Source organism: Salmo trutta, chromosome 23 (genome assembly GCF_901001165.1).
Source record: "Salmo trutta chromosome 23, fSalTru1.1, whole genome shotgun sequence".
NCBI lineage: Eukaryota > Metazoa > Chordata > Actinopteri > Salmoniformes > Salmonidae > Salmo > Salmo trutta.
The window spans coordinates 48833402-48846579 of NC_042979.1; the positions used below are offsets into that span (position 1 = coordinate 48833402).

Sequence of the window (13178 nt, forward strand, 5' to 3'; positions counted from 1 at the left end):
TCACACCAGTGGTACAGGTCTATTATAACTGTTAGAGAGAGAGAGAGGTCACACCAGTGGTACAGGTCTATTATAACTGTTAGAGAGAGAGAGAGGTCACACCAGTGGTACAGGTCTATTATAACTGTTAGAGGGAGAGAGAGGTCACACCAGTGGTACAGGTCTATTATAACTGTTAGAGAGAGAGAGAGGTCACACCAGTGGTACAGGTCTATTATAACTGTTAGAGAGAGAGAGAGAGAGAGGTCACACCAGTGGTACAGGTCTATTATAACTGTTAGAGAGAGAGAGAGGTCACACCAGTGGTACAGGTCTATTATAACTGTTAGAGAGAGAGAGAGGTCACACCAGTGGTACAGGTCTATTATAACTGTTAGAGAGAGAGAGAGAGAGAGCACACCAGTGGTACAGGTCTATTATAACTGTCAGAGAGAGAGGTCACACCAGTGGTACAGGTCTATTATAACTGTTAGAGAGAGAGAGCGGTCACACCAGTGGTACAGGTCTATTATAACTGTTAGAGAGAGAGAGAGGTCACACCAGTGGTACAGGTCTATTATAACTGTTAGAGAGAGAGGGAGAGAGAGAGAGAGAGGTCACACCAGTGGTACAGGTCTATTATAACTGTTAGAGAGAGGTCACACCAGTGGTACAGGTCTATTATAACTGTTAGAGAGAGAGAGAGAGTTCACACCAGTGGTACAGGTCTATTATAACTGTTAGAGAGAGAGGGAGAGAGAGAGAGAGGTCACACCAGTGGTACAGGTCTATTATAACTGTTAGAGAGAGGTCACACCAGTGGTACAGGTCTATTATAACTGTTAGAGAGAGAGAGAGAGGTCACACCAGTGGTACAGGTCTATTATAACTGTTAGAGAGAGAGGGAGAGAGAGAGAGAGGTCACACCAGTGGTACAGGTCTATTATAACTGTTAGAGAGAGAGAGAGGTCACACCAGTGGTACAGGTCTATTATAACTGTTAGAGAGAGATAGAGAGGTCACACCAGTGGTACAGGTCTATTATAACTGTTAGAGAGAGAGAGAGGTCACACCAGTGGTACAGGTCTATTATAACTGTTAGAGAGAGAGAGAGAGAGGTCACACCAGTGGTACAGGTCTATTATAACTGTTAGAGAGAGAGAGGGAGAGAGGTCACACCAGTGGTACAGGTCTATTATAACTGTTAGAGAGAGAGAGAGAGAGAGAGAGGTCACACCAGTGGTACAGGTCTATTATAACTGTTAGAGAGAGTTCACACCAGTGGTACAGGTCTATTATAACTGTTAGAGAGAGAGAGAGAGAGAGGTCACACCAGTGGTACAGGTCTATTATAACTGTTAGAGAGAGAGAGAGAGAGATCACACCAGTGGTACAGGTCTATTATAACTGTTAGAGAGAGAGAGAGGTCACACCAGTGTTACAGGTCTATTATAACTGTTAGAGAGAGAGAGAGAGGTCACACCAGTGGTACAGGTCTATTATAACTGTTAGAGAGAGAGAGAGAGAGAGAGGTCACACCAGTGGTACAGGTCTATTATAACTGTTAGAGAGAGAGAGAGAGAGGTCACACCAGTGGTACAGGTCTATTATAACTGTTAGAGAGAGAGAGAGGTCACACCAGTGGTACAGGTCTATTATAACTGTTAGAGAGAGAGAGAGGTCACACCAGTGGTACAGGTCTATTATAACTGGTCTATTATGAGAGAGAGAGAGAGGTCACACCAGTGGTACAGGTCTATTATAACTGTTAGAGAGAGAGAGAGAGGTCACACCAGTGGTACAGGTCTATTATAACTGGTCTATTATGAGAGAGAGAGAGAGGTCACACCAGTGGTACAGGTCTATTATAACTGTTAGAGAGAGAGAGAGAGGTCACACCAGTGGTACAGGTCTATTATAACTGTTAGAGAGAGAGAGAGTGTGTGTGTTATACATCATTAATCTCTCTGAATTAGCTTTTTAAAGAGTTATCAATCTCAGGTAAAAGCCATTTAGAGTTCGATTTGATTTCACGTGGATGTAATTTGTTTCCCTGGGTTGTGAGTTAGGCTTGCATCAATGTTTTGCATGTTTTTGGAAAATTGACCACTGCAGACTAAAGTGTCCAGGAAAGGCATGGCACCTGTCAATTTCTTGTTTTCGCTCTTCCAGGGGAATCAAACCACATTTTCCTTCACTTTACTTTTCAAACCACCCCCCCCCTACCTTGCTTGGGCTCTGTCGTTTAGGGTTCTGAATTTTGACATTTTCCCTGGACAGTCAGTATTTGACCGTGGAGTCGGCGATCGATCAGAATGCTGCTGAAATAGATACAGGCCTGAGGCCAGCGTTGAGTTGCCACGTCTCCGAGGCGAAGGGTCTTTGCTGTGGTTACACTATCCTGTCCAGTAGTACTATTGGCCGAAGCTCAAATGACTAGTAGGCTAAAAGTATTGCAGGTCCCACTCTTTTCAGAGCTAATTATATGTCACATGTCCTTGCTAAAAAAGGACTTCCAAAACTTCCTGGATATTTTTGTTCCATTTTTGCAATTTCCTCCCACTTGAACTTTACTACTGGGCAATTCCATGGTAACAGAGTGACACTGAAACTGATTTTTCACTTTAAAATATATGTCAAGCAAAAACCAATGAGTGAAAGCCTAAGCAAACCATTTTGACTCTATGCACAAGGACTACTTTTAACAATTTCCACAGAAAAGTTGATAAAAACACATTTACTTAACGAACAGTGCAGATGCAAAGTTTGGTAACAGAATGACGGTGCAAACAACACTTTTTTTTACGTAACGCTCGTGAGATCTAGCTGGCGTAGAGGTCAGATCTAGCTGGGTGTAGAGGTCAGATCTAGCTGGGTGTAGAGGTCAGATCTAGCTGGGTGTAGAGGTCAGATCTAGCTGGGTGTAGAGGTCAGATCTAGCTGGGTGTAGAGGTCAGATCTAGCTGGGTGTAGAGGTCAGATCTAGCTGGCGTAGAGGTCAGATCTAGCTGGCGTAGAGGTCAGATCTAGCTGGCGTAGAGGTCAGATCTAGCTGGCGTAGAGGTCAGATCTAGCTGGGTGTAGAGGTCAGATCTAGCTGGGTGTAGAGGTCAGATCTAGCTGGGTGTAGAGGTCAGATCTAGCTGGGTGTAGAGGTCAGATCTAGCTGGGTGTAGAGGTCAGATCTAGCTGGGTGTAGAGGTCAGATCTAGCTGGGTGTAGAGGTCAGATCTAGCTGGGTGTAGAGGTCAGATCTAGCTGGGTGTAGAGGTCAGATCTAGCTGGGTGTAGAGGTCAGATCTAGCTGGGTGTAGAGGTCAGATCTAGCTGGGTGTAGAGGTCAGATCTAGCTGGTGTAGAGGTCAGATCTAGCTGGTGTAGAGGTCAGATCTAGCTGGGTGTAGAGGTCAGATCTAGCTGGGTGTAGAGGTCAGATCTAGCTGGGTGTAGAGGTCAGATCTAGCTGGGTGTAGAGGTCAGATCTAGCTGGGTGTAGAGGTCAGATCTAGCTGGCGTAGAGGTCAGATCTAGCTGGCGTAGAGGTCAGATCTAGCTGGCGTAGAGGTCAGATCTAGCTGGGCGTAGAGGTCAGATCTAGCTGGGCGTAGAGGTCAGATCTAGCTGGGCGTAGAGGTCAGATCTAGCTGGGCGTAGAGGTCAGATCTAGCTGGGCGTAGAGGTCAGATCTAGCTGGGCGTAGAGGTCAGATCTAGCTGGTGTAGAGGTCAGATCTAGCTGGGCGTAGAGGTCAGATCTAGCTGGTGTAGAGGTCAGATCTAGCTGGGTGTAGAGGTCAGATCTAGCTGGTGTAGAGGTCAGATCTAGCTGGTGTAGAGGTCACATCTAGCTGGGTGTAGAGGTCAGATCTAGCTGGTGTAGAGGTCAGATCTAGCTGGGTGTAGAGGTCAGATCTAGCTAGGCGTAGAGGTCAGATGGGTGTAGAGGTCAGATCTAGCTGGGTGTAGAGGTCAGATCTAGCTGGGTGTAGAGGACAGATCTAGCTGGGCGTAGAGGTCAGATGGGTGTAGAGGTCAGATCTAGCTGGGCGTAGAGGTCAGATGGGTGTATAGGTCAGATCTAGCTAGGCGTAGAGGTCAGATCTAGCTAGGCGTAGAGGTCAGATGGGTGTAGAGGTCAGATCTAGCTAGGCGTAGAGGTCAGATCTAGCTGGGCGTAGAGGTCAGATCTAGCTAGGTGTAGAGGTCAGATCTAGCTGGGTGTAGAGGTCAGATCTAGTTGGGCGTAGAGGTCAGATGGGTGTAGAGGTCAGATCTAGCTGGGCGTAGAGGTCAGATGGGTGTAGAGGTCAGATCTAGCTGGGCGTAGAGGTCAGATCTAGCTGGGCGTAAAGGTCAGATCTAGCTGGGTGTAGAGGTCAGATCTAGCTGGGTGTAGAGGTCAGATGGGTGTAGAGGTCAGATGGGTGTAGAGGTCAGATCTAGCTAGGCGTAGAGGTCAGATGGGCGTAGAGGTCAGATCTAGCTGGGCGTAGAGGTCAGATCTAGCTAGGCGTAGAGGTCAGAGATCAGAAAACATATTCGTTCCAGGTCATTTCAGCCATGACACTCACCATCTCAGATTGTTCTCAAATCGTCCCTGTAGTTAAAGACGGTTAAAATTGGCATTCCTGAAACATTATTTAGTTGACATTTTTATTTTATTTCAGCCATTTTTATTTATAGGATTCAGATAATATTCAATATAGTATCAAACATCAGATTTGGACCAAACTTCTTCCTACCAATGAGTAAGACATGAAGAATAATTATTGGTTGTTACCAAAAGACACCCACGGACCCCCACCCCCCACACCTCACGCCAATCCCACCCCAACAACCAGTATACAGTCGTGGCCAAAACCTTTGGGTAGAAAACAAATAGATTTTGCTCATGATGAAAATAAATTGTGTGGTCATTCTCTCACAATTCAAGCCTGTCCTCCGTGAAAACATTTCAGTTTGTCCTTCTCTTCGCAACCTAATTCTTCAACCTGACTCTCCTTTAATAGTCCAACAAGTGGCAGCTCTCTGAGAGGGCTATCCATCCCTAACATGCAATTATCATATGAAGACTTTTCCTACAAGCCCAAAACATTGATGGAGAAATGGGCTAGGCATTAAAATGATATGACAACCCTAACAAAATAATACATTGCATGGAAGTCTCGTGTTTTTATTTTATTTGTTTTTATCAGAAAAAAGCTTTATATTATACTTTTAAATACAAGATATATTTAAAAGGGATACAGGCCTATTTTGCTAATTGGCCTGGACACCTTTTACTGCCGACACGGAACCCCGCCGATCCTTCACGACTGGACTACCGACGTAATCCGCCCGAGGGGGTTTTCAACTGGCTCCTCCATCGCCCATCTGCTAGCCGCGGCCCGCTAGGTGTCTAGAGCATATCGGACTGTTAGCTGAAATTCTTTGGCCACTACACATATTTTGTCTAATTTGCCTGGACCCTTATACCAATCCGAGCCCTGCTGATCCGTCACAACTGGTCTGCCGACGTAACAGCACGAGGAGGTTACAACGGACTTCTACTGTCGCGACGTCCCTCTAAGGCCCTACTGCCAGCTTGCTAGCCCCGGCCCGCTAGCCCCGGCCCGCTAGCTGTCTGAATCGCCGTGTCTCCAGCCCGCCGAGCTACTCACTATGATCACTCACTACTCACTGGACCCTTATGATCACTCGGCTAAGCATGCCTCTCCTTAATGTTAATATGCCTATTTTGGTTAGTGATTATTGCCTTATTTCACTGTAGAGCCTCTAGCCCTGCACAATATGCCTTAGCGTAATACCCTTTTAGTTCCACCTCCCACACATGCGGTGACATCACCTGGTTTAAGTGATGTTTCTAGAGACAATATCACTCTCATCGTCACTCAATGCATAGGTTTACCTCCACTGTATTCACATCCTACCAGACCTTTGTCTGTACATTTATGCATTGAATCTATTCTACCGCTCCCAGAAACCTGCTCCTTTTACTCTGTTCCGAACGTACTAGACGACCAGTTCTTATAGCTTTTAGCCGTACCCTTATCCTACACCTCCTCTGTTCCTCTGGTGATGTGGAGGTTAATCCAGGCCCTGCAGTGCCTAGCTCCACTTCCATTCCCCAGGCGCTCTCATTTGTTGACTTCTGTAACCGTAAAAGCCTTGGTTTCATGCATGTTAACATTAGAAGCCTCCTCCCTAAGTTTGTTTTAAATCAAATCAAAGTTTATTTGTCATGTGCGCTGAATACAACAGGTGTAGACCTTATAGTGAAATGCTTACTTACAGGCTCTAACCAATAGTGCAAAAAAGGTATTAGGTGAACAATAGGTAGGTAAAGAAATCAAACAACAGTAAAAAGACAGGCTATATACAGTAGCGAGGCTATAAAAGTAGCGAGGCTACATACAGACACCGGTTAGTCAGGCTGATTGAGGTGTTTAGTACATGTAGATATGGTTAAAGTGACTGCAATTATGATGAACAGAGAGTAGCAGTAGCGTAAAAGAGGGGTTGGTGGGTGGCGGGTGGCGGGACACAATGCAGATAGCCCGGTTAGCCACTGTGCGGGAGTACTGGTTGGTCGGCCCAATTGAGGTAGTATGTACATGAATGTATAGTTAAAGTGACTATTTTAGCCGCAGCGTAAAAAGAGGGGTTGAGGGGGGGCACATAATGCAAATAGTCCGGGTAGCCATTTGATTACCTCTTCAGGAGTTTTATGGCTTGGGGGTAAAAACTGTTGTGAAGCCTTTTTGTCCTAGACTTGGCACTCCGGTACCGTTTGCCATGTGGTAGTAGAGAGAACAGTCTATGACTGGGGTGGCTGGGGTCTTTGACAATTTTTAGGGCCTTCCTCTGACACCGCCTGGTGTAGAGGTCCTGGATGGCAGGCAGCTTAGCCCTGGTGATGTACTGGGCCGTACGCACTACCCTCTGGAGTGCCTTGCGGTCAGAGGCCGAGCAGTTGCCATACCAGGCAGTGATGCAGCCAGTCAGGATGCTCTTGATGTTGCAGCTGTAGAACCATTTGAGGATCTCAGGATGAATGCCAAATCTTTTTAGTTTCCTGAGGGGGAATAGGCTTTGTTGTGCCCTCTTCACAACTGTCTTGGTGTGTTTGGACCATTCTAGTTTGTTGTTGATGTGGACACCAAGGAACTTGAAGCTCTCAACCTGCTCCACTACAGCCCCGTCGATGAGAATGGTTGCGTGCTCGGTCCTCCTTTTCCTGTAGTCCACAATAATCTCCTCAGTCTTGGTTACGTTGAGGGATAGGTTGTTATTCTGGCACCACCCGGCCAGGTCTCTAACTTCCTCCCTATAGGCTGTCTCGTCGTTGTCGGTGATCAGGCCTACCACTGTTGTGTCGTCTGCAAACTTAATGATGGTGTTGGAGTCGTGCCTGGCCATGCAGTCGTGGGTGAACAGGGAGTACAGGAGGGGACTGAGCACACACCCCTGGGGAGCTCCAGTGTTGAGGATCAGCATGGCAGATGTGTTGCTACCTACCCTTACCACCTGGGTTGGCCCGTCAGGAAGTCCAGGATCCAGTTGCAGAGGGAGGTAATTAGTCCCAGGGTCTTTAGCTTATTGATGAGCTTTGAGGGAACTATGGTGTTGAACGCTGAGCTGTAGTTAATGAATAGCATTCTCACATAAGTGTTATTTTTGTCCAGGTGGGGAAGGGCAGTGTGGAGTGCAATAGAGAGGGTCTACAGTTTCTGGGATAATGGTGTTGATGTGAGCCATTACCAACCTTTCAAAGCACTTCATGCTACGGACGTGAGTGGTACGGGTCTGTAGTCATTTAGGCAGGTTGCCTTTGTGTTCTTGGGCACAGGGACTATGGTGGTCTTTTTGAAACATGTTGGTATTACAGACTCAATCAAGGACATGTTGAAAATGTCAGTGAAGACACCTGGTCAGAACATGCCCGGAGCACACGTCCTGGTAATCCGTCTGGCCCTGCAGCCTTGTGTATGTTGACCTGTTTAAAGGTTTTACTCATGTCGGCTACGGAGTGTGATCACACAGACGTCAGGAACAGCTGATGCTCTCATGCATGCCTCAGTGTTGCTTGCCTCGAAGCGAGCATAGAAGTGATTTAGCTCGTCTGGTAGGCTCGTGTCACTGGGCAGCTCGCAGCTGTGCTTCCCTTTGTAGTCTGTAATAGTTTGCAAGCCCTGCCACATAAGACGAGCGTCGGAGCCGGTATAGTATGATTCAATCTTAGCCCTATATTGACGCTTTGCCTGTTTAATGGTTTGTCGCAGGGCATAGCAGGATTTCTTGTAAGCTTCCGGGTTAGAGTCCCGCACCTTGAAAGCGGCAGCTCTACCCTTTAGCTCAGTGCGAATGTTGCCTGTAATCCATGGCTTCTGGTTGGGGTATGTACATACAGTCACTGTGGGGACGACGTCCTCTGGACTTATTGATAAAGCCAGTGTACTCCTCAATGCCATCGGAAGAATCTCGGAACATGTTCCAGTCTGTGATAGCAAAACAGTCCTGTAGTTTAGCATCTGCTTCATCTGACCGCTTTTTTATAGACCGAGTCACTGGTGCTTCCTGCTTTAATTTTAGCTTGTAAGCAGGAATCAGGAGGATAGAGTTGTGGTCGGATTTACCAAATGGAGGGCGAGGGAGAGCTTTGTACGCGTCTCTGTGTGTGGAGTACAGGTGATCTAGAATTTTCTTCCCTCTGGTTGCACATTTAACATGTTGATAGAGATTTGGTAGAACTGATTTAAGTTTCCCTGCATTAAAGTCTCCGGCCACTAGGAGCGCCGCCTCTGGGTGAGTGGTTTCCTGTTTGCTTATCTCCTTATACAGCTGACTGAGTGCGGTCTTAGTGCCAGCATCTGTCTGTGGTGGTAAATAAACAGCCACAAAAAGTATAGCTGAAAACTCTCTAGGCAAGTAGTGTGGCCTGCAATTTATCACAATATACTCTACTTCAGGCGAGCAAAATCTAGAGACTTCCTTAGATTTCGTGCACCAGCTGTTGTTTACAAATATGCACAGACCGCCCCCCCTCGTCTTACCGGAGTGTGCTGTTCTATCTTGCCGGTGCAGCGTATATCAACTTTAGGAGATGGTCCTGGCGCTTGCTGGACTTTCTTGGGCACCCCGAAGCCTTCTTCACAACAATTGAACCGCTCTCCTTGAAGTTCTTGATGATCCGATAAATGGTTGATTTAGGTGCAGTCTTACTGCCAACAATATCCTTGCCTGTGAAGTCCTTTTTGTGCAAAGCAATGATGATGGCACGTGTTTCCTTGCAGGTAACCATGGTTGACAGAGGCAGAACGATTCCAAGCACCGCCCTCCTTTTGAAGCTTCCAGTCTGTTATTCGAACTCAATCCGCATGACAGAGTGATCTCCAGCCTTGTCCTCGTCAACACTCACACCTGTGTTAACGAGAGAATCACTGACATGATGTCAGCTGGTCCTTTTGTGACAGGGCTGAAATGCAGTGGAAATGTTTTTGGGGATTCAGTTTATTAGCATGGCAAAGAGGGATTTTGCAATTAATTGCAATTCATCTGATTACTCTTCATAACATTCTGGAGTATATGCATATGTGAAAATTTATATTTGTGTCATTCTCAAAACTTTTGGCCACGACTGTAAATAGCCCATCCAACTACCTCATCCCCATACTGTTATTTATTTGATTTATTTTGCTCCTTAGCTCCCCAGTATCTCTACTTGAACACTCATCTTCTGCACATCTATCACTCCAGTGTTTAATTGCTACATTGTAATTACTTTGCCACCATAGCCTATTTATTGCCTTACCTCCCATATCCTACCTCATTTGCACACACTGTATATTGCACACACTTTTTATGTTGTCTTATTGACTGTATGTTTGTTTATTCCATGTTGTTTGTGTCGCACTGCTTTGATTTTTATTTTTATTTTACCAGGTAAGTTGACTGAGAACACATTCTCATTTTCAGCAATATCTATAACACAAGGCCAAATCTACACTGGCGTTGCTTACCAAGAAGACAGTGAATGTTCCCGAGTGGCCGAGTTACAGTTTTATCTTAAACCTCCTTGAAAATCTATAGCAAGCCCTGAAAATGATTGGTTGTTGATAATTGCTAGACAATTTGACAGAGCTTGAAGAATTTTGAAAAGAATAATGGGCAAATATTGCTCAATCCAGGTGTGGGAAGCTCTTAGAGACTTACCCAGAAAGACTCACAGCTGTAATCTCCGCCAAAGGTGCTTCTACAAAGTATTGACTCGGGTGTGAATACTTATGTAAATTTGACATTTACTTTGTCATTATGGGGTATTGTGTTTAGAGTCAATTGAATTGAGGCTGTAACACAACAAAATGTGGAATAAGTGAAGGGGTATGAATATTTTCTGAAGGCTCTGTAGTATGGAGAAGCAATACTCCAAGCCACAGCTCCATACTAGTTGTCAAATATAGAGAACTGATACTGTATACTCAGGGGTGGGATTGGAGTGTGGTGTGGGATTGGAGTGTGGGGTGAGATTGGAGTGTGGGGTGGGATTGGAGTGTGGGGTGGGATTGGAGTGGGATTGGAGTGTGGGGTGGGATTGGTGTGGGGTGGGATTGGAGTGTGGGGTGGGATTGGTGTGGGGTGGGATTGGAGTGTGGGGTGGGATTGGTGGGGGGGGGGTCCGTAGGTGGCTTTTGACCATTTCTTTGGATTCTCATTGGTAGGAAAAGGTTTGGTCCGAATCAGATGTTGGGTACTAATATTGAATATTATCTGAATCCTATCAATTAAAATTGTCAATCTGGGTGCAATCAATTTGCTTAATTTCTCAGAGATCAAATTATATTTCAACAAAATGATGTTTCAGGAATGCTACTCGTATCTTTTATTAACTACAGAACCGATTACAGAATAATCTGAGATGGTGGGTGTCAGTACTTTCTTTTGCTTTTTGAGGTGGAACGACCCAGTAGGGTCATGGAACGACCCGGTAGGGTTATAGAACGACCCGGTAGGGTTCTGGAATGACCCAGTAGGGTTATGGAACGACCCTGTAGGGTTATGGAACGACCCCGGTAGGGTTATGGAACGACCCCGGTAGGGTTATGGAACGACCCAATAGGGTTATGGAACGACCCAGTATGGTTCTGGAATGACCCGGTAGAGTTATGGAGCGACCCGGTAGGGTTATGGAATGACCCAATAGGATTATGGAACGACCCAGTATGGTTCTGGAATGACCCGGTAGGGTTATGGAACGACCCGGTAGAGTTATGGAACGACCCGGTAGGGTTAGGGAACGACCCCGGTAGGGTTATGGAACGACCCCGGTAGGGTTATGGAACGACCCGGTAGGGTTATGGAACGACCCGGTAGGGTTATGGAACGACCCGGTAGGGTTAGGGAACGACCCGGTAGGGTTAGGGAACGACCCGGTAGTGTTATGGAACGACCCCGGTAGTGTTATGGAACGACCCCGGTAGGGTTATGGAACGACCCGGTAGGGTTATGGAACGACCCGGTAGGGTTATGGAACGACCCGGTAGGGTTATGGAACGACCCCGGTAGGGTTATGGAACGACCCGGTAGGGTTCTGTATAATCATATATAGTAATACTCTGTACCTAGTGTCGTGCAGCAGTTTTAAATAGAAGTGAATCCTAATCCTCAAATCTGCCTAATCATGTCATGTTGAACGGTCGCTCGCTCGCTCGCTCGGTCCCACCGGGAACTCTCACATGACATAACATACAGATACAAAATGGCCAAACATTTTGGCTGGAGATTACACTTCCCAAATGGCCCTCAATGACTAGCCTTCATCAGTAATTAACATGTAGTACACATTGGTATGTGTGTGGTTATCTTATACCGTCTATAGGCTGGACATGGACTGGGTCTATAGGCTGGACATGGACTGGGTCTATAGGCTGGACATGGACTGGGTCTATAGGCTGGACATGGACTGGGCCAATAGGCTGGACATGGACTGGGCCAATAGGCTGGACATGGACTCTGGAGTGGGTCTATAGGCTGGACATGGACTGTGGACTGGGTCTATAGGCTGGACATGGACTGGGTCTATAGGCTGGACATGGACTGGGTCTATAGGCTGGACATGGACTGGGTCTATAGGCTGGACATGGACTGGGTCTATAGGCTGGACATGGACTGGGCCTATAGGCTGGACATGGACTGTGGACTGGGCCTATAGGCTGGACATGGACTGTGGGCTGGGTCTATAGGCTGGACATGGACTGTGGACTGGGTCTATAGGCTGGACATGGACTGTGGACTGGGTTTATAGGCTGGACATGGACTGTGGACTGGGTCTATAGGCTGGACATGGACTGTGGGCTGGGTCTATAGGCTGGACATGGACTGTGGACTGGGTTTATAGGCTGGACATGGACTGTGGGCTGGGTCTATAGGCTGGGCATGGACTGTGGACTGGGTCTATAGGCTGGACATGGACTGTGGACTGGGTCTATAGGCTGGACATGGACTGTGGGCTGGGCCTATAGGCTGGACATGGACTGGGTCTATAGGCTGGACATGGACTGGGTCTATAGGCTGGACATGGACTGGGTCTATAGGCTGGACATGGACTGGGTCTATAGGCTGGACATGGACTGTGGACTGGGTCTATAGGCTGGACATGGACTGTGGGCTGGGCCTATAGGCTGGACATGGACTGGGTCTATAGGCTGGACATGGACTGGGTCTATAGGCTGGACATGGACTGGGTCTATAGGCTGGACATGGACTGTGGACTGGGCAAAATGAGATCAGGGCAGGACTCAGGCCACACCCCTTATTGTTGAGAAGCCTTATTGTACAGTGGATGTCTGATGTTGTTGTTGAGAAGCCTTATTGTACAGTGGATATCTGATGTTGTTGAGAAGCCTTATTGTAGAGTGGATATCTGATGTTGTTGAGAAGCCTTATTGTACAGTGGATATCTGATGTTGTTGTTGAGAAGCCTTATTGTACAGTGGATATCTGATGTTGTTGTTGAGAAGCCTTATTGTACAGTGGATATCTGATGTTGTTGTTGAGAAGCCTTATTGTACAGTGGATATCTGATGTTGTTGTTGAGAAGCCTTATTGTACAGTGGATATCTGATGTTGTTGTTGAGAAGCCTTATTGTACAGTGGATATCTGATGTTGTTGTTGAGAAGCCTTATTGTACAGTGGATATCTGA

General features: G+C 46.6%; 1 protein-coding gene and 1 long non-coding RNA gene across 3 annotated transcripts in view; both read left to right on the plus strand.

The window, feature by feature from the left end:
- Positions 1 to 13178, plus strand: part of LOC115160175 (FSD1-like protein) — a 68632-nt gene that overhangs the window by 3345 nt on the left and 52109 nt on the right. The window lies entirely within an intron of this gene.
- Positions 2992 to 4344, plus strand: LOC115160176 (uncharacterized). Its single transcript, XR_003869022.1, has 3 exons — positions 2992 to 3771; positions 3924 to 3961; positions 4174 to 4344. It is a non-coding gene; the product is annotated as an uncharacterized LOC115160176 (long non-coding RNA).